This window comes from Pristiophorus japonicus, chromosome 10 (assembly GCF_044704955.1).
Source record: "Pristiophorus japonicus isolate sPriJap1 chromosome 10, sPriJap1.hap1, whole genome shotgun sequence".
NCBI lineage: Eukaryota > Metazoa > Chordata > Chondrichthyes > Pristiophoridae > Pristiophorus > Pristiophorus japonicus.
The window spans coordinates 209,613,601-209,635,353 of record NC_091986.1 but is presented as its reverse complement, the minus strand read 5'-3'; positions in this window follow the sequence as shown (position 1 = coordinate 209,635,353).

Genomic DNA, 21,753 nt, shown 5'->3' with positions numbered 1-21,753 from the left:
TGCCAATGTTTCTGGGCTACTGCGCATACGCGCGAGCTCCAACGAGCACGGGCAGGGCTGCCGGCACGATGTTGCCTCATTTAAATTAGCCCCGCCCCCTTCCCAACAGAATCGGCGCGACTCTGTGGCCCCGCCCCCCCGCTGCTGTGTGCATGCCGCGCCGAGCTCCCAGGGACCTGCAAGGAGCCGGAGCATTCAGAGGTATTTTTCTGTCGTACATTTAGGCGTGAAAAACGGACGTCCAGGTCAGGGCTGCGCCATTCTAGGCACGGCCCGAAACTTGACCCCTATGTTTCTAAGTATTTATCCAATTCCCTTTGGAAAGTTACTATTGAATCTGTGACCACCGTCGCTTCAGGCAGTGCGTTCCACATCACAACAACTCGCTGTGTAAATAAATGTTTCCTCAAGTCACCTCTGGTTCTTTTGTCAATCACCGTAAATCTGTGTCTGGTTACCAACCCTTCTGCCACTGGAAATAGTTTCTCCTTAATTACTCTATCAGAACCGTTCATGATTTTGAACACTTCTATTTAATCTGCCCTTAAACATTTTTTTTCTTTACAAGCACATATCCAATTCCCTTTCAGGCAGTGCATTCCAGATCATAACAATGTGCTGCGTTAAAAAAAAATCTCCTCATTTCCCCTCCGGTTCTTCTTCCAATTATCTTAAAATCTGTGTCCTCTGGTTACCCACCCTCCTGCCAGTGGAAACAGGTTCTCGCTGTCTACTCTATCAGAACCCCTCAAAATTTTGAGCACCTTTGCTAAATCAAACCTTTACTGTGTCTGCTCTTAAAAAAAAAGGACTTGCATTTATATAGCGCCTTTCATGACTACCGGATGTCTCAAAAGTACTTTACAGCCAATGAAGTACTTTGGAGTGCAGTCACTGTTGTAATGTGGGAAATGCAGCACTCAATCTGTGCACAGCAAGCTCCCACAAACAGCAATGTGATAATGACCAGATAATCTGTTTTTAGGTCTTGATTAAGGGATAAATATTGGTCAGTCATCATCATCATAGGCAGTCTCTCGAAATGAGAATGAATTGTTTCCACACCAAAAAAGGATGAGTTCACAGGTGTTTCAATGAAGCACCTAAAATTCCAGGTCCTGAACTACATAGTGTAGGATGGAAGATGCCTGTGCGTGGATTTTTTTAAACGTGTGATGACCGTTGCACACCAGCCACCACCCGGGCTTGACAGAGCCAGGTCTTGGTCCAGTGGCAAGAATTAACCAAGACGACTGGAGACCAGATCTGCTGCACGGGCCTAGTGCGCACACATATCGCAGTGTGGGCTGGCCCGTGCTGACCCTGGGCCCTTGGCTCTTCTGTGCCCCAAACTCACACCTCTCCATGGGCCCCGATGAACATCGCTCTACAATCTCTATAACTCCCTCTTCTTTGAAATAGCATCATAGGATCTTTTGCGTCCACTTGAGAGAGCTGACGGGGCCTCGGTTTAACGTCTGATCCAAAAGACGGCACCTCCGACAGTGCAGTGCTCCCTCAGTACTGCACTGGAATGTCAGCCTAGATTTTTGTGCTCAGGTCCTTGGAGTGGGACTTGAACCCACAAACTTCTGACTCAGAAGCGAGAGACTGCTACTCACTGAGCCGCGGCTGACACACAACTAAGGAGAACAGTCCCAGCTTCTCCAGTCTCTGCACGTAACTGAACCCCTCATCCTCGGTACCTTTCTGGTAAATCTCCTCTGCAACTCTCGCTGAGCCTTGACTTGTTTGTTGAACGAATGCTCACAGACTTAACATTCCCTACGCTTTGGTGTAGAAACAGTGGTTACTCTTCATCAAGTTCCTATTGAAATCACTGATTGACATTACAAAATAAGACCAGCTTTCCTTGTGATAGCCAATGTCTTTCCTTTTTCTCCGATGTGACTTCACAATGTCAAATTAGAATGAGTCAGGGAAAAACATTATTGCCGGCGTCTAACTTTCGAGAAATCAGCATTTAAATGAAAAATTTTTGCTCGAAGCGGCAAGACAGCGTGCACAACAAAACCCAATTTATTTTCTTTTGATTTGCCTCATTACAAGTGCGAATGTCTTTCCTTCTGGTTGTTTTGCTTTCTGCTGGCAGAAGGCTTGCTCATTTTATCGCAGTGTGCATTGCAGCTATAAGCCATTTTGATCCAAAAGAATAAGACACTGCACCAGCAATTCAGGGTCAATTTTAACCCCCTTTCCTCCCTCCGCCACTCTGTCGGGCGTCAGTGTGCACGGATGGGGTTAAGGTCGGACCAGGAGCAGACCATTCAGCCCCTCGAGCCTGTTCCACCATTCCATTCGACCATGGCTGATCTGTACCTTAACTCCCTCCACCCTCCTTGGTTCCATAACCCTTACTACCTTTTGCCAAAAATGTATTAATCTCAGTTTTGAAATTTTCAATTAACCCCCTCAGCCTCAACAATTTTTGAGGGAGAGTTTGAGATTTCCACTATCCTTTGTATGAGGTGACTTGAGCACAAAGTATAGGCTGATGCTCCAGTGCAATTATAGGCAGTCCCTCGAAATTCAGGAAGACTTGCTTCCACTCTAAAAGTGAGTTCTCAGGTGACTGTACAGTCCAATAGGGGAATTACAGTCTCTGTCACAGGTGGGACAGACAGTGGTTGAAAGAAAGGGTGGGTGGGGAGTCTGGTTTGCCGCACACTCCTTCCGTTGCCTGCGCTTGATTTCTGCATTCTCTCGGCAATGAGACTCGAGGTGCTCAGTGCCCTCCTGGATGCTCTACCTCCACTTAGGGCAGTCTTGGGCCAGGGACACTCAGGTGTCAGTGGGGATGATGCACTTTGTCAAGGAGGCTTTGAGGGTGTCCTTGAAAGTTTTCCTCTGCCCACCTGGGGCTCGCTTGCCGTGTAGGAGTTCCGAATAGAGAGCTTGCTTTGGGAGTCTTGTGTCGGGCATACGGACTATGTGGCCCGCCCAACGGAGCTGGCCGAGCGTGGTCAGTGCATCGATGCTGGGGATGTTGGCCTGAGCGAGAACACTGACGTTGGTGTGTCTGTCCTCCCAACTAACTTTATAAATCACTGGTTAAACCTCAGCTGGAGTAATGGGAACAACTGTGGGCATCACACTTCTGGAGAGATGTAAAAGCCTTGGAAAGGGTACAGAGGAAGTTTACCAGGATGTTACCGGGGATGAGGAACTTCAGTTATAAGGACAGGTTGGAAAAGTTAGGACAGTTCTCCTTGGAAGATTAAGTGGTGGCCCAACAGAGGTTTTCAAGATGATGAGAGTAGATAGACAAAAACTATTCTGTCCGGTGAATGGGTCAATGATTAGAGGTCATAGATTTAAATTCATTGGCAAAAAACCCAGAGGGGAGATGAGGAGATGTTGCTTCACTCAGAGAGTTGTTGGGATCTGAAATGCTCTACCTGAAAAGGTGGTGGAAGCTGATTCTATAAATAATGTTAAAAGGAAGTTGGGCAGGTACTTGAGGATGAGGAAGTTACAGGGTTATGGACAAAAGGCGGGGATGTGGGACTGAGCACGACTGATCTTTCAAAGAGCCGGCACAGGCACGACAGGCCGAATGGCCTCCTTCTGTGCTGTAGGTTTCTCTGATTTTATTCGTATGGAGGGAGGGAGCACTGCACAGTTGGAGACGCCGCCTTTCAGATGAGACATTAAACCGAGGCCCCGTCTGCCCTCGCAGGTGGACGTAAAAGGTCCCACGGCAATATTTCGAAGAAGAGCAGGGGAGTTATCCTCGGTGTCCTGCCCAATATTTATCCCTCAATCAACATCACTAAAAAAAAACAGATTATCTGGTCATGATCACATTGCTGTTTGTGGGAGCTTGCTGTGCGCAAATTGGCTGCCTGCATTACAACAGTGGCTACACTTCGAAAGTACTTCATTGGTTGCAAAGCCCTCTTTGGGACGTACTGGGTTCGTGAACACTGCTATAGGAGTGCAAGTACAGTACTTCCATTTGTTCAGTGTTCAGAGCCCATATCTTAATTTTTTTTATTGCACTGATAAGCACAGCAGTCGTAAAGCTCCTTTGTAGACTCCTCGTGCCTCTCTAGGATTTATACTTCAGTTGGTATTGTTCCCTAAGTTAGTGTTATAAAATTGCATACAATAAACACTCTGAAGACTTGCTGGTATTGAAGGGTGAAGCAGCGACACTGAAGATTACCATCATAATGGAAATGTCTGCGCATTGTCACTTTTCATCCCTATACGCTAACAGCTGAAGTGATTCAGTACTGTCTTGCATAAGAACATAAGAACATAAGAATTAGGAATAGGAGTAGGCCATCTAGCCCCTTGAGCCTGCTCCGCCATTCAACAAGATCATGGCTGATCTGGCCGTGGACTCAGCTCCACTTTCCCGCCCGCTCCCCGTAACCCTTAATTCCCTTATTGGTTAAAAATCTATCTATCTGTGATTTGAATACATTCAATGAGCTAGCCTCAACTGCTTCCTTGGGCAGAGAATTCCACAGATTCACAACCCTCTGGGAGAAGAAATTCCTTCTCAACTCAGTTTTAAATTGGCTCCCCCGTATTTTGAGGCTGTGCCCCCTAGTTCTAGTCTCCCCGACCAGTGGAAACAATCTCTCTGCCTCTATCTTCTCTATCCCTTTCATTATTTTCAATGTTTCTATAAGATCACCCCTCATCCTTCTGAACTCCAACGAGCAAAGACCCAGTCTACTCAATCTATCATCATAAGGTAACCCCCTCATCTCCGGAATCAGCCTAGTGAATCGTCTCTGTACCCCCTCCAAAGCTAGTATATCCTTCCTTAAATAAGGTGACCAAAACTGCATGCAGTACGCCAAGTGCAGCCTCACCAATACCTTATACAGTTGCAGCAGGACCACCCTGCTTTTGTACTCCATCCCTCTCGCAATGAAGGCCAACATTCCATTTGCCTTCCTGATTACCTGCTGTACCTGCAAACTAACTTTTTGGGATTCAAGCACAAGGACCCCCAGGCCCCTCTGCACCGCAGCATCTTGTAATTTCTCCCCATTCAAATAATATTCCCTTTTACTGTTTTTTTTCCAAGGTGGGTGACCTCACACTTTCCGACATTGTATTCCATCTGCCAAACCTTAACCCATTCGCTTAACCTATCTAAATCTCTTTGCAGCCTTTCTGTGTCCGCTACACAACCCGCTTTCCCACTAATCTTTGTGTCATCTGCAAATTTTGTTACACTACACTCTGTCCCCTCTTCCAGGTCATCTATGTATATTGCGATATATGTGTTGCCAGGACTGTAGAATTGGAGCTATGAGGCAAGATTGGATAGGCTGCGTTTGTTTTCCTTGGAAGAGAGGAGGCTGAGGGGTGACCTGATTGAGGTATATAAAATTATGAGGGACCTCGATAGAGATGATAGGAAGGACCTGTTTCCCATAACAGAGAGTTCAATAACTAGGAAGACATAGAGTTAAAGTAATTGGTAGGTTTAGAGAGGAGTTGAGGAGAAATTATTTCACCCAGAGTGTGGTGGGGGTCTGGAATCACTGGCTGAAAGGGTGGTAGAGGCAGAAACCCTCACCACATTTAAAAAGTGTTTGGGTGTGCACTTGAAGTGCTGTAACCTACAGGGCTATGGACCAAGAGCTGGAAAGTGGGATTCGGCTGGCTAGCTCTTTGTCGGCCGGCGCAGACACGATGGGCCGAATGGCCTCCTCCCGTGCAGTAAATTTCGATGATTCTATCCTTGAAGCATTGTTTTACTTTTGTTGTTTGCAGCAATGTGGGCTGCCGTGAGATTGTTGATGGCCTTTACTCACTGAGGCCTGATGTTTAACTGTGAATCAATCTCAGCTTCTATTATTCAGGCTGGACGGAGAGAGAAATCTGCCAGCCATTAATTGGTGTCCAAAGCCCATCGCTTGCTACCTACTGCCTCACCAAATGGAGGTGGAGCAGCCACAGAGGCGCCTGCTGAACATTTCGGGAGGCGCTGATGTATTTCGAGGCGTTTCTCTCGGCTTTGCCTCTGCTCCCTGGTGCCCTCGAGGTATTAATGCGTCTCAGAATGGAAGTGCACTCTTCCCGCAGCTAATAAGAACGTCCATCATTATGTGACAAGTGGTGGGCAGAGTTTGGATTCTGAACTCGGCTCAGCGTGTGCAGGCATCAGAAAGCAGATAACTGGGGCGGTGATGTACAATCTGCCCGATGAGCAGCAACGTGCAGGTCAGGATAATCAGAGGGAAAGACGTTGCCTGGGCTCCAGATCCAACCGAGTGATAAGATGTGTCAGGATTATGTGAATTAGTGCAATACGGATTGCATTTGTAAGAATGAAAGACTTGCCTTTCATGACCACCGGATGTCCCAAAGTGCTATACAGCCAATGAAGTACTTATTGTCGTCTAGTCACTGCTGTATTGTAGGATTTGTCATTTGTAATGTAATTTGTAGAAAAAATTGTGTATTTGTGGGGAGAATGAAATGTTTGTGGGGAGAATGGTGAGATTGTGGGGAGAATGGTGAGATTGTGAGGAGAATGGTGAGATTGTGGGGAGAATGGTGAGATTGTGGGGAGAATGGTGAGATTGTGGGGAGAATGGTGAGATTGTGGAGAGAATGGTGAGATTGTGAGGAGAATGGTGAGATTGTGAGGAGAATGGTGAGATGTGGGGAGAATGGTGAGATTGTGGGGAGGATGGTGAGATTGTGGGGAGAATGGTGAGATTGTGGGGAGAATGGTGAGATTGTGGGGAGAATGGTGAGATTGTGGAGAGAATGGTGAGATTGTGGGGAGAATGGTGAGATTGTGGGGAGAATGGTGAGATTGTGGGGAGAACGGTGAGATTGTGGGGAGAATGGTGAGATTGTGAGGAGAATGGTGAGATTGTGGGGTGAATGGTGAGATTGTGGGGAGAATGGAGTGTTTGTGGGGAGAATGGTGAGATTGTGGGGAGAATGGAGTGTTTGTGGGGAGAATGGTGAGATTGTGGGGAGAATGGAGTGTTTGTGGGGAGAATGGTGAGATTGTGAGGAGAATGGTGAGATGTGGGGAGAACAGTGAGATTGTGGGGAGGATGGTGAGATTGTGGGGAGAATGGTGAGATTGTGGGGAGAATGGAGTGTTTGTGGGGAGAATGGTGAGATTGTGGGGAGAATGGTGAGATTGTGGGGAGAATGGTGAGATTGTGAGGAGAATGGTGAGATTGTGGGGAGAATGGTGAGATTGTGGGGAGAATGGTGAGATTGTGGAGAGAATGGTGAGATTGTGGGGAGAATGGTGAGATTGTGGGGAGAATGGTGAGATTGTGGGGAGAATGGTGAGATTGTGAGGAGAATGGTGAGATTGTGGGGAGAATGGTGAGATTGTGGGGAGAATGGTGAGATTGTGGGGAGAATGGTGAGATTGTGGGGAGAATGGTGAGATTGTGGGAAGAACGGTGAGATTGTGGGGAGAATGGTGAGATTGTGGGGAGAACAGTGAGATTGTGGGGAGAATGGTGAGATTGTGAGGAGAATGGTGAGATTGTGGGGAGAATGGTGAGATTGTGGGGAGAATGGTGATATTGTGGGAAGAACGGTGAGATTGTGGGGAGAATGGTGAGATGTGGGGAGAACGGTGAGATTGTGGGGAGAATGGTGAGATTGTGGGGAGAATGGTGAGATTGTGGGGAGAACGGTGAGATTGTGAGGAGAATGGTGAGATTGTGGGAAGAACGGTGAGATTGTGGGGAGAATGGTGAGATGTGGGGAGAACAGTGAGATTGTGAGGAGAATGGTGAGATTGTGGGGAGAATGGTGAGATTGTGGGGAGAATGGTGAGATTGTGGGGAGAACGGTGAGATTGTGGGGAGAACGGTGAGATTGTGAGGAGAATGGTGAGATTGTGGGGAGAATGGAGTGTTTGTGGGGAGAATGGTGCTATAGAATGATCGTTGCAAGTTTAATTTGATGAACTCTTCCCCCTAGTTATAGGGACGCGCGCAATAAAGGCCAGGGTGCTTCCGGGCGGACAGCTAAAACAGGCGTTAGGCCCCTTAAATATGTAAATTAGGGGCCGAACACCTGTTGAAATACCTGCATCCAGAAATTATTCGGCAATGAAAGAAAGAAAGACTTGCATTTATATAGCGCCTTTCATGACCACCAGTCGTCCCAAAGCCCATTACAGTCAATTAAATACTTTTTGGAGTGCAGTTACTGTTGTAATGCGGATAACGCAATATAAATGCAAGCAATTTCTTTCCAAGTGTGGCCTGTCTTAGAATATCAATAGAGTTGAATTTCTTTTGTGCATTGGAATCATAACAGTGCAGAGGGAGTACATTCGGCCCATCGTGCCTGTGCCGGCTCTTTGGTCAAGCAATCCAATTAATCCCACTTCCACCCCCACCCCGGTCTTTCCCCGTAGCCCTGCAAATCTTTCCTTTTTAAGTAGACATCCAATTCTGTAGTCAACACGTTTACATTGAAATCTTGTTGAATTTCTACCATTGACGGGATTGTCCATCACAGCAACAGCTCTTTTTACTGTCAGTATCTGCATGTACTGAATCAACACTCCTCTCATCGTTTGTCACTTCAGGATGGCATTTGTTATGAGCGCCACGTAAGATGGTATTTCTATTCTTAAACTTCATTCATACCTCAAGGACATCAGGGACCTGAGGCAAAACCAAGAGAAATATCTCTAAGCCATTACTGATTACTAGAAATAGCACAGAGAGATAGTGAACCTTCTCCCTTATGGGTTCACAGCTCATATGCTTTAAAGTACATCTCATGTGCTAATGGAAATAAAAGTCAAAAAAATGCTACGAGATAGCATGAAGCAGCTTCACAATAGATTTTCTTCAAAGCGCACCATGATATTTTTTCTACTTAATCTTGTAGCTGATGGAAAAGACAAGAAAGAAAGAATTTCATTTATACAGCACCTTTCAAAACCTCAGGATATCCGAAGGCGCTTTACAGCCAATGAAGTACTTTTTGGAGTGTAGCCACTGTTGTAATGTAGGACACGTGGTGGTCATTTTGCGCACAGTAAGCTCCCACAAACAGCAAAAGTGTTATGTTTTCGGTACGAACTTACAAACACACACAGGCTTTAAGATGGCTGATAACTTCAGGCCGGTCAGGTGCCCTGAACTGTTTATTCTTGTAAACAGCACCGGCTGCAATGCCACAGTAGTTCACTGGGTGGAGCTATATATATATATTACAATAATGACCAGATAACCTGTTTTTAGTGACGTTGGTTGAGGGATTAATATGGATTGGGATACCTTCTGATTCAAAATAGTGTCATGGGACCTTTTGTGTCCACCTGAGAGGGCAGACAGAACCTCGGTTAAACAGCTCATCCAAATGACGTCATCTCCAACATTGCCACATTCTCTCAGTACGGCACTGGAGTGTCGGCCTAGATTGCATGCTCAAGACTCCAGAGTGGGCTCTGAACCCATAATCTCCAGATCAGGGGCTAGAGTGCTACCCACTGAGCCTCAGCTGACACAGCATGTGCAAGAAGGTAATAATTGAGGCCACTCCTACCAGTTTGTTCATGCAACGCCTACCTTGTCAGATTGGCTCATTCCCACCTCTAAGTGAGAAGGTCGTGTTTTCAATGCCCTCTTCATCTCTTGGTGCTCCAGTGCAGTGCTGAGGGAGTGCAGCATGGCTGGAAGTGTCATCATGTTAAATCGAATTCCCGTCTAATTGGTTCAGATGGACATTATTTGAAAAGCAAGGTGACAGATTTTCAACTTATCGCCCGGGTATAATTTGCAGGATGTCCAACCATTATAAAAACAACTCACTTTTCATTGCCATTAATTCTATGGAAGTGACAAGCATGTGGCTTCTATAACCTACAGCTGTTCCACAACACCAGTTTAATGCCATTACATTAACAACAACAGCTTACATTTATATAGCACATTTAATGTAGCAAAACGTTCCAAGAGTTTTAACAAGAGCGTTATCAATGAAAACATTTTTGACACCGAGCCACAGAAGGAGATATCAGGACAGCTGATTAAAAGCATGGTCAAAGATGTAGGTTTTAACGACCATCTTAAAGGAGGAGAGGGAGGACAAATGAGGCGGAGAGGTTTCGGGAGGGAGTTCCAGGGCTTAGGGTTTTGACAGCCGAAGGCACAGCCACCAATGGCGGAGCGATTAAAATCGAGAATGTGTAAGATGCCAGAATTGGAGGAGCACAGAGATCTCGGACGGTTGTGGGGCTGGAGGAGATTACTGAGATAGGGAGGGGTGAGACCATGGAGGGATTTGAACACAAGGATGAGGTTTTTTTAAATTGAGGGGATGCCAGACCGGGAGCCAATGTAGGCCAGTGAGCACAGGGGTGATGGGTGAATGGGACTTGGAGCCAGTTTGGACACAAGGCAGCCGAGTTCTGGATGGGCACAAGTTTATGTAGAGTGGAAGATGGAAAGCAAGCCAGGAGTGTGCTGGAACAGTTAAGTCTAGAGGTTACAAAGGCATGGATGAGGGCTTCAGCAGCGGATGAGCTGAGGCAGGGTCAGTGTCGATTAAGTTGAAAATCTACCCCAGAGCATTCTCCCGGCATCCTGGCCAATATTCATCCCGCAACTAACCAACACCCCCAGAAAAATTGTAATTTCTCCCATTGTTGTTAGTGGGATCCTGCTGTGCACTAAATAGCTGCCACCCTTTCCGACATAATGGCAGTCACTGCATTCATAGTAATCACAGCTGGTGTGGCAGCTGCGACTCAGTGGGTAACACCCTCGCCTCTGAGTCAGAAGGTTGTGGGTTCAAGTCTTCCTCCAGACACTTGAACACAAAAATCTAAGCTGACATTCCAGTGGACAACTGAGGGAGTGCTGCACTGTCAGAGGTGCCATCTTCCGTAATGCTGTCTCAGGTGGACATAAAAGATCCCATGGTGCTATTTTGAAGAAGGACAGGGGAGTTATCCCCAGTGCCCTGGACAATATTTCTCCCGCAATCAACGTAACAAAAACAGATTATCTGGTTATTGCTGTTTGTGGGAACTTGCTGTGTGCAAATTGGCTGCAGTGTTTCCTACATTACAACAGTACTTCCAAAAACACAATTGGCTGTAAAGCGCTTTGGGATGTCCAGTGGTCGTGAAAGGCGCCATATAAATGTAAGTATTTCTTTTATTTATATGGAGTAGCAATGTACTATGCATTTGCAAGTCTTTCTTAAACTTTAGTTAAAAATCTAATTGGTTGACAGACCCTCTTCTGAGGGAAAAACAGAAAATAAAACATGCTGCATTTTTCTTTAAAAAGCATAAGCAAGGCTTTGCTTAAAAATAGATTCGAAATTATAATTGAATTGACTTTTGGTCTGACATGCCTCTGAAAATATGACCTTTTTTTTGACGGCATCTGACACGCATTTCCTGGATGTACTTGATGCTGTCAATGGATGAAATATACAGCGAAGGTTCTGGGAGCAGATAATGAATTATAGGACAGTAATCCAATCAACACATCTGATTGTGTCAGAGACCATCATGGCTAAAGGTCAAGTAGTTCAATATTTGTTCTGTGAATCTTCAGATTGAATTACTGTAATAAATTCATTTGGAAGTAGCAGGTTTTAGATTTTATACATTATCGTGAATATTATATCACAATATATATTTCCTTAACCCTGGGATATCATCATGTAACTCTTACTATTGAAAGGGTTGCAGGGCTGAAGGAGGTTATAAGTACATAAAAACATAAGAAATAGGAGCAGGAGTCGGTCATACGGCCCCTCGAGCTTGCTCTGCCATTTAATACGATCAAGGTTGATCCGATCATGGACTCAGGTCCACTTCCCCGCCTGCTCCCCATAACCCCTTAATCTATTATCGGTTAAGAAAAAGTCTATTATCGGTTAAGAAGCAGCCAATTCCACAGATTTACAACCCTCTGAGAGAAGAAATTCCTCCTCATCTCAGTTTTAAATGGGCGGCCCCTTATTCTAAGTTTATGCCCCTTAGTTCTAGTCTCCCCTATCAGTGGAACCATTCTCTCTGCTTCCACCTTGTCAATCCCCCTCATAATCTTATACGTTTTGATAAGATCACCTCTCATTCTTCTGAATTCCAATGAGTAGAGGCCCAACCTACTCAACCTTTCCTCATAAGTCAACCTTCTCATCTCCAGAATCAACCTAGTGAACCTTCTCTGAACTGCCTCCAAAGCAAGTATATCCTTTCGTAAATATGGAAACCAAAACTCCACGCAATATTCCAGGTGTGGCCTCACCAATACCTTGTATTTAAAGAGATAGGGAGGGGCAAGGCCATGGAGGGATTTGAACACAAGAATGTGAAAACCTGCGACTTTGTGCATGGTAAGATCCTGTAAACAGCAACGAGAGAAATGACCAGTTGCTCATGTTTTTGGGCATAATAGCAATATTCAGTTGCTATTAATTTGACCTACATTGGCTCTCGGTCCGGCAATCCTTCGAATTTTAAAATTCCCATCCTTGTGTTCAAATCCCTCCATGGCCTCGCCCCTCCCTATCGCTGTAATCTCCTCCAGCTCCACAATCCCCCGAGATGTCTGCGCTCCTCCAATTCTGCCCTCTTGAGCATCCCTGATTATAATCGCTCACCCATTGGTGGCTGTGCCTTCTGTTGCCTCGGCCCTAAACTCTGGAACTCTCTCCCTAAACCTCTCCACCCCTCTGTCTCTCATTTCTCCTCCAAGACACACCTTAAAACTGATCTCTTTGACCACCTGCCCTAATTTCTCCTTATATGCCTTGGTGTCAAGTTTTGTTTGCTAACACTCCTGTGAAGCGCTCCTACAACCCCCCTGAGATGACGGATGATTTAATAGAGGTCTTTAAAATTATGAAAGGTTTTGATGGAGTGGATACAGAGAGAGTGTTTCCACTTGTGGGGAAGAGCATAACAAGAGGACATCAATATAAGATAGTCACCAAGAAATTCAATCGGGAATTCAGAAGAAATTTCTTTACCCAGAGAGTGGTGAGAATGTGGAACTCGTTACCACAGGGAGTAGCCAAAGCGAACAGTATAGATACATTTAAGGGGAGGCTAGACAAGCATATGCAGAAGAAGGAAGTAGAGGGTTGTTGCGGATAAATTTAGATGAGGAAAGATGGGAGGAGGCTCGAGTGGAGCATAACTGGTTGAGCTGTTTCTGTGCCCTATATCCTATGTAATCCTATGCGTTCCTTCAATTCTGGCCTCTTGTGCATCCCCAATTTTCATCGCTCCAACATTGGCAGCCATGCCTTCAGTTGCCTGGGCCCTAAGCTCTGGGAATTCCCGCTTTGACTAAGCTTTTCTTCACCTGTCTTGATATCTCCTTATGTGGCTCGGTGTCAAATTTAGTTTGGTAACGCTCCTGCGAAACACCTTGGGAGGATAAAGGCGTTTTATAACTGCAATTTATTGTTTCAGCAAATGTATGAAGAAGCTGCCTTTTATCCTCAAAATGGTGTCTTTCATTTAAAATAGAATCTAACTCCACCTAGTTGCTCTAACTCTGGCTAAACAGATTCCACAGTGTTCAGCTCCATTCACAACTCCTCCATCAAGCTTTAGGCCACCTGTCCTAATATCCCCTTAAGTGGCTCGGTATCAAATTTTGTTTGCTAATCACTCCTGCCTAACACTTTGGGGCGGTTTACTATGTTAAAGGAGCTATATAAATGCAAGGCTTTTTTGTAATTGCAATGGATACATGTCTAAAATTAAGGATAAAATATATGATTTCAATATGGGGGATGGTAATGCTTTTGCTTCATGGGTTCTTTGCTTAAGAATACATAACAACACATTGCTATTAAGAACTAGATGGTTTATTAGCAAAGGTTTAACAATTGCAATACACATTACCAGTTTATCCACCAGGCTCACAACCAGCTGCCTCATCGTGGACTCCCTGAACCCAACTGGCTGGGGTTTTATTAAGTCTTGTGAACATCACGTGGCTGGCTAAGCCACTCCCAATTCAACAGCTCTACAATTATATTAGTGCAAAACAATAAATCAAATGCCCCCTTATTAAAGGGCCACTAAAATTGACAAATTACCCAGTAAAACTTTTAACAATAAATGGTCAAGTTAATATTTGGTTGCCGGGGGTGATGATGCACTCCAGTCTCTCCGGCGTCCACCTCTCATGGAAGGCCATGAGCGTACCGGTGGACACCGCATGCTCCATCTCCAGGGACACCCTGGCTCGGATGTAACCACGGAAGAGAGGCAGGCAGTTGGGCTGAACAACCCCCTCGACCGCCCGCTGCCTGGACCGGCTGATGGACCCCTTGACCAGGCCCAGGAGCAGCCCTACGAGGAGGCCTTCCGACCTGCCCGCTCCCCTCCACACAGGGTGCCCAAAGATCAGGAGTGTGGGACTGAAGTGCAATCAGAATTTGATCAGCAGCCCCTTCTAATATTGAAAGAGGTGCTGCAACCTCACAGATTGAAGATAGACATGGAACACAGACTCCTCCACACCACAGAAATTGCAGGTGGCCCGGGAGTCCATTAACTGACTTAAAAGTCGATTGCACAGGACTGCTCCACCCTTCAACAACTCTGCAAACCTATGAGCATACTCACAGGTGTATACATGACAGGGACTGAATTGCATCTGTATGTCCTGGCCCCATTATTCTCCTACCCTCTAACACGACTTCACCTGAAGACTACACATTGGTTTGCACACACAATTTTTGTCAAGTTTTCCTTTATTAATTCCTATGTTAACACTTGTGATAGAAGTACCCTCTATGAACTTGCCATGCTGTAATTAAACCTCCTTGCCAGGGGTGGCACTGTAGGCATCAGTATGGCCTCTCCTCAGCCTGTCCTTTCGAGAGAGTCCAATATTCCCATCAACTCTGCCTCCAAAAGTGCTGTGCATTTTTGCAATTTATTTATAATATGAATGGAACTCAAAAGTATTGTATAAAACTAAGGAAAAATGTACAACTGAATTTGATCTGTGCACCCTGGTCCAATTATAAAACGAAAGAAAGACTTGCATTTATATGGTGCTTTTCACGTCCTCAGGACATCCCTAAGCGCTTTAGAACCAATGAAGTATTTCTGAGATGTAATCACAATTGTAATGTTGGAAACGCGGCAGCCAATTTGCTCACAACAAGGTCCCACAAACAGCAACGTAATCATGACCCGATAATCCGTGTTTTTTAGTGATGTTGTTTGAGGGATAAATATTGGCCCCAGGACACTGGGGGGATAACTTCCCCTGCTCTTCTTCGCAATAGTGGCCGTGGGATCTTTCACAACCACCAGAGAGGGCAGATAGGGCCCTCGGTTTCGCGTCTCATCCGAAAGATGTTCTCTCCCTCAAACTCCCTTTTCCTGGAGAACGCTCGGGAAGTAGAATCGATTTCCGATGACAGGGCAAAACCGGGGACAGCGTGACGGCAGCCAGTCTGACTGAACGCAACAGGAATTTAAAAATTGTGGCGGGGTGTAAAACAGGCTGCCTTCCCGCTATTGCCCCATTTTGCCCTGTCGCCGAAGACCAATTTCACCCTCTTGGTCTTGATTCTTCGGGGTAGAAGTTGGCATGTGCTGCGCCCATTTCTCGGGCGTGAAACGGGAGCAAAGTGTACCCATGTAGCAGGGGGGTGGGCCTGCGCGAAATCTACACAGGCCTTAGTCCCACTGTTTATTTTGCTCGGCCCGTTTTCTTAGGCTTCCCAGGCGAACTCCTAAACCAGGCATTCGGCCCCTTAAAAATGTCAATGAGGGGCATAATGCTTTTTTAAAGGCTCCCATTACAAAATCAGTTCGTGATTTGTGATTTATAAATTACACCATCTCTTACTTTCGACTATTTTTTTTTCCCCTCACACTTAAACCCGGGGAATTCTTTCTTCACTCTTGCAATCTGCTATACTTGAAGATCAAGCTTCTGACCACACAACCACAGCAGATGGGGAATTTAGATTTGGTCAATTAAATAAATCTGGATTAAAAAGCTAGAGTCAGTAATGGTGACCATGAAACTACCGGATTGTTGTAAAAACCCATCTGGTTCACTGATGCCCGTCAGGGAAGAAAATCTGCCGTCCTTACCCGGTCTGACCGATATGTGACTCCAGACACACAGTCAATGTGGGTTAGCTCTGAACTGCCGTCAGAAATGGCCTAGCAAGCCACTCAGTTGTACTAAACCGCTACGACAAAGGCACTGTGGGAGCACCTTTAAGAAGGCGGTTCATCACTACCTTCTCAAAGGCAACTGGGATCTTCAATAAATGCTGGCCTTACTAGTAATGCTCGCGTCCCATGAAGGAATATATTTTAAAAAAACACTATTTCCTTGTCTTCCGCTTTTATTCCTTTTAACTTTCATGGTGTCTCACACTGTGGGCCTTGGCCCTTCACATTGATTTTTCAATTTAAGTAAAGTTCTTAGTCATGCTGGTGTTAACAAGGGACTTTTGATTAGGCACAACATTGGGTACAATTGAATATTTAAATTTTAACTACACGCCCTGTTGTAATTCTTTTGATTTGATTAACGCAGTCTACAATTTGCAAGATCTAAATCTGAATTGAAAATCGACCGATTTATACTTTTACATAGAATTACAGGCACAGAAACAGGCCATTTGGCCCAACATAGAAACATAGAAAATAGGTGCAGGAGAAGGCCATTCGGCCCTTCGAGCCTGCACCACCATTCAATATGATCATGGTTGAACATTCACCTCAGTACCCCTTTCCTGCTTTCTCTCCTTACCCCTTGATCCCTTTAGCCATAAGGGCCATATCTAACTCCCTTTTGAATATATCTAATGAACTGGCCTCAACAACATTCTGTGGTAGAGAATTCCACAGGTTCACAATTCTCAGAATGAAGAGGTTTCTCCTCATCTCGGTCCTAAATGGCTTACCCCTTATCCTTAGACTGTGACCCCTGGTTCTGGACTTCCACAACATCGGGATCATTCTTCCTGCATCTAACATGTCCAATCCTGTCAGAATTTTATATGTTTCTATCAGATCCCCTCTCATTCTTCTAAATTACAGTGAATATAAGCCTCGTCGATCCAGTCTTTCTGAAAAGGATCCGTTTATTCCTACTCTTTGCTTCCTGTCTGCCAACCAGTTCTCTATCCACATCAATACATTACCCCTAATACCATGTGCTTTAATTTTGCACACTAATCTCTTGTGTGGTCCATGCCAGCACAAAAGCAAAATACTGCAGATGCTGGAAATCTGAAATATAAACCGAAAATGTTGGGAATGCACAGCAGGTCAGGCACAAGACACAAGACTCCCAAAGCAAGCGTTCTACTCGGAACTCCTACTCGGCAAGCGGGCCCCAGGTGGGCAGAGGAAACATTTCAAGGACACCCTCAAAGCCTCCTTGATAAAGTGCAACATTCCCATCGACACCTGGGAATCCCTGGCCAAAGACCGCCCTAAGTGGAGGAAGTGCATCCGGGAGGGCGCTGAGCACCTCGAGTCTCGTCGCCGAGAGCATGCAGAAACAAGCGCAGGCAGCGGAAGGAGCGTGCGGAAAACCAGACTCCCCCACCCACCCTTTCCTTCAACCACTGTCTGTCCCACCTGTGACAGAGACTGTAATTCCCATATTGGACTGTGCAGTCACCTGAGAACTCACTTTTAAAATGGAAACAAGTCTTCCTCGATTTCGAGGGACTGCCTATGATGATGATAACATTCAGAAACTCTGAAAGAGCAGTCGATTTTGAGTACTTCGCCTGGCAATAAGTAGGTTTCATTTTATAAGGGGCCGACTGTCAGATGTACAAAGAGCACTCCTCTTCCAGGTGATAGCTATCCCTTTGGTTTGATTTACATTCAAATCCTGAAAGGCCCTTATACATGGCCTTCTGCGACCTTACAAAGGCCCTAGATACTGTCAACCGCGAGGGTCTATGGAGCGTCCTCCTCTGTTTCGGATGCCCCCAAAGATTTGTCACCATCCTCCGCCTGCTCCACGACGACATGCAGGCCATGATCCTTACCAACGGATCTATCACAGACCCAATCCACATCCGGACCGGGATCAAACAGGGCTGCGTCATCGCCCCAACCCTCTTCTCAATCTTCCTCGCCGCCATGCCCCACCTCATGTTCAACAAGTTCCCCGCTGGAGTGGAACTAAACTACAGAACCAGTGGGAACCTGTTCAACCTTCGCTGTCTCCAGGCCAGATCTAAGACCACGGCAACCTCTGTCGTCGAGCTACAGTACGCGGATGATGCCTGCGTCAGCGCACATACAGAGGCTGCACTCCAGGACATAGTCGACGTATTTACTGAGGCGGACGAAAGCATGGGCCTTACGCTAAACATCCGTAAGACAAAGGTCCTCCACCAGCCTGTCCTCACTGCACAGCACTGCCCCCCAGTCATCAAGATCCATGGCGCGGCCCTGGACAACGTGGACCACTTCCCATATCTCGGGAGCCAACTATCAACAAGAGCAGACATTGACGATGAGATCCAACACCGCCTCCAATGTGCCAGTGCAGCCTTCGGCCACCTGAGGAAAAGAATGTTTGAAGACCAGGCCCTCAAAACTGCCAACAAGCTCATGGTCGACAGGACTGTAGTAATACCTGCTCTCCTGTATGGCTCAGAGCCATGGACTATGTACAGTCGATGTTGTTTATCTGTAAAGCATGCACTCCCATGTTCTGCCACCAGGGAGCTCATCCCCTGAAGTCCCAAGGGATCCCAGCATCCCTTGTGAGCACTGTATATGAGCTGGCCCCGAAGGCCTGTTCCTCATTCTGGAGTGTCTTATTAAAGATTGAGGTCACTGTTACTTTAACCTCCCTGTATGCAGCATCATCTATGTTAGAAACACAATAACTGGCAACGAGAATACGAATCCAACGCAAAAATGCAGCAAACTGTGGGCATCCTGGAGAAGTTCTCGGAGGGTGAGGACTGGGAAGCCTATGTCGAACAGCTGGACCAATACTTTGTAGCCAACGAGCTGGACGGAGAAGGAAGCACTGCAAAAAGGAGAGCGGTCCTCATCACAGTCTGCGGGGCACCGACCTACAGCCTCATGAAGAATCTTCTGGCTCTGGTGAAACCCACAAATAAGTTGTATGAGGAGCTGTGTACACTGGTTCGGGAGCATTTTAACCCGAGGGAGAGTGTGCTGATGGCGAGGTATCGGTTCTACACTTGCCAGCGATCTGAAGGTCAGGAAGTGGCGAGCTACGTCGCCTAGCTAAGGCGACTTGCAGGACAATGTGAGTTTGATGGCTATTTGGAGCAAATGCTCAGAGACTTTTTTGTACTGGGCGTTGGCCACGAGACCATCCTATGAAAACTTTTGACTGTAGAGACACCGACCCTCAGTAAGGCCATTGCGATAGCACAGGTGTTTATGACCACCAGTGATAACACCAAACAAATCTCTCAGCACACAAGTGCTAGCAATGTGCATAAATTAACTGGAACTGTGTTTGTGAGCAGAAATGTACAGGGCAGAACCCATGAGTCTGCAACTGCCAGCAGGCCTCAGGTGACCCAGATGATTCAGAGTCCCCAACAAAGGATGAATGCCTTGTTGGCGTTGTGGAGGCTTCCATCAGCCTATTCATGCTGATTCAAAGGGTATGTTTGCAAGAGCTGTGGAACAATGGGGCACCTCCAACGAGCTTGCAAACGAGCTTCAAGCTCTGCAAAACCTGCTAACCACCACGTGGCAGAGGAAGATCGGTCCATGGTGGATCAAAGCAATTTTGAGCCTAAGAGAGAGGAGGCAGATGCTGAAGTACATGGCGTGCACACATTTTCGACGAAATGTCCACCGATAATGCTAAACGTAAAATTGAATGGCTTACCCGCAGTCATGGAACTGGACACTGACGCTAGCCAATCCATCATGAGTAAAAAGATGCTTGAGAGACTGTGGTGCAACAAGGCAGTCAGACCAGCCCTGAGCCCCATCCACACGAAACTGAGAACGTACAAGGAAGAGCTTATCACTGTCCTGGGCAGCACCATGGTCAAGGTCACCTACTAGGGCATGGTGCACGAACTGCCACTCTGGATTGTCCGGGACGATGGCCCCACACTGCTTGGAAGGAGCTGGCTGGGCAAAATCCGCTGGAACTGGGATGACATCCGAGCGCTATCACATGTCAATGAGGCCTCATGTACCTAGGTTCTTAACAAATTTCCTTCCCTTTTTGAGCCAGGCATTCGAAACTTTTCCGGGGCGAAGGTGCGGATCCACTTGGTTCCAGAGGCACGACCCATTCACCACAAGGCGCGAGCGGTACCTCACATGATGAGGGAGAGAGTGGAAATCGAGCTGGACAGGCTGCAACGCGAGGGCATCATCTCCCCAGTGGAATTCAGTGAGTGGACCAGCCCGATTGTTCCAGTACTCAAAAGTGATGGCACGGTCAGGATTTGGGGCGATTATAAAGTAACTATTAATCGTTTCTCGCTACAGGCCCAATATCCGCTACCTAAGGCAGACGACCTATTTGCGATGCTGGCAGGAGGCAAGACATTCACCAAGCTCGACCTGACTTCGGCCTACATGACGCAGGAGCTGGAGGAGTCTTTGAAGGGCCTCACCTGCATCAACACGTACAAGGAACTGTTCATCTACAACAGGTGCCCGTTTGGAATTCGGTCGGCTACAGCGATCTTCCAGAGAAACACGGAGAGCCTACTCAAGTCGGTACCACACATGGTCGTCTTTCAGGACGACATATTGGTTATGGGTCGGGACACCGCTGAGCACCTACAAAACCTGGAGGAGGTCCTCCAGCGACTGGATCACGTAGGGCTGCGGTTGAAGAGGTCGAAATGCATCTTCATGGCAACAGAAGTGAAGTTTTTGAGGTGAAAGATCGCGGCGGACGGCATTCAGCCCTCAGACGCCAAGACAGAGGCTATCAGGAACGCACCCAGGCCACAGAACGTCACAGAGCTGCGGTCGTTCCTGGGACTCCTCAACTATTCTGGTAACTTCCTACTGGGGTTGAGCACCCTTTTAGAGCCCCGTGCATGTGTTATTGCGCAAAGGTGAGAATTGGGTATGGGGAAAAACCAAGTAATTGCTTTTGAGAACGGCAGATACATTTTAACAAGCTGCTTATATTGTATAACCCGTGTATAAGACTTGTGCTAGCATGTGACGCATCGTTGTACGGAGTAAGATGTGTATTACAACAAGCTAACATTGCGGGGAAGTTGCAACCTGTCGCCTATGTTTCCAGGAGCTTGTCTAAGGCCGAGAGGGCCTACAGCATAATTGAGAAAGAGTCATTAGCGTGTGCGTTCGGGGTAAAGAAAATGCATCAGAGCCTGTTTGGCCTCAAATTTGAGCTGGAAACCGATCGCAAACCCCTCACATCCCTGTTCACTGAAAACAAGGGGATAAATACTAATGCCTCAGCCCACATACAAAGGTGGGCACTCGCGCTATCAGCTTATAACTATACCATCCGCCACAGGCCAGGTACCGAGAACTGTGCGGATGCTCTCAGTCGGCTACCATTGCCCATCACAGGGGTGGAAATGGCGCAGCCTGCAAACTTGTTGTTGGTGGCGCAGCCCGCAAACTTGTTGATGGTCATGGAATCGTTTGAAAATGATAAATCACCTGTCACGGCCTGCCAGATTCGGACTTGGACCAGCCAAGATCCTCTGCTGTCCCTAGTATAAAACTGTGTACTGCATGGGAGTTGGGCCAGCAGCCCCATTGAAATCCAAAAG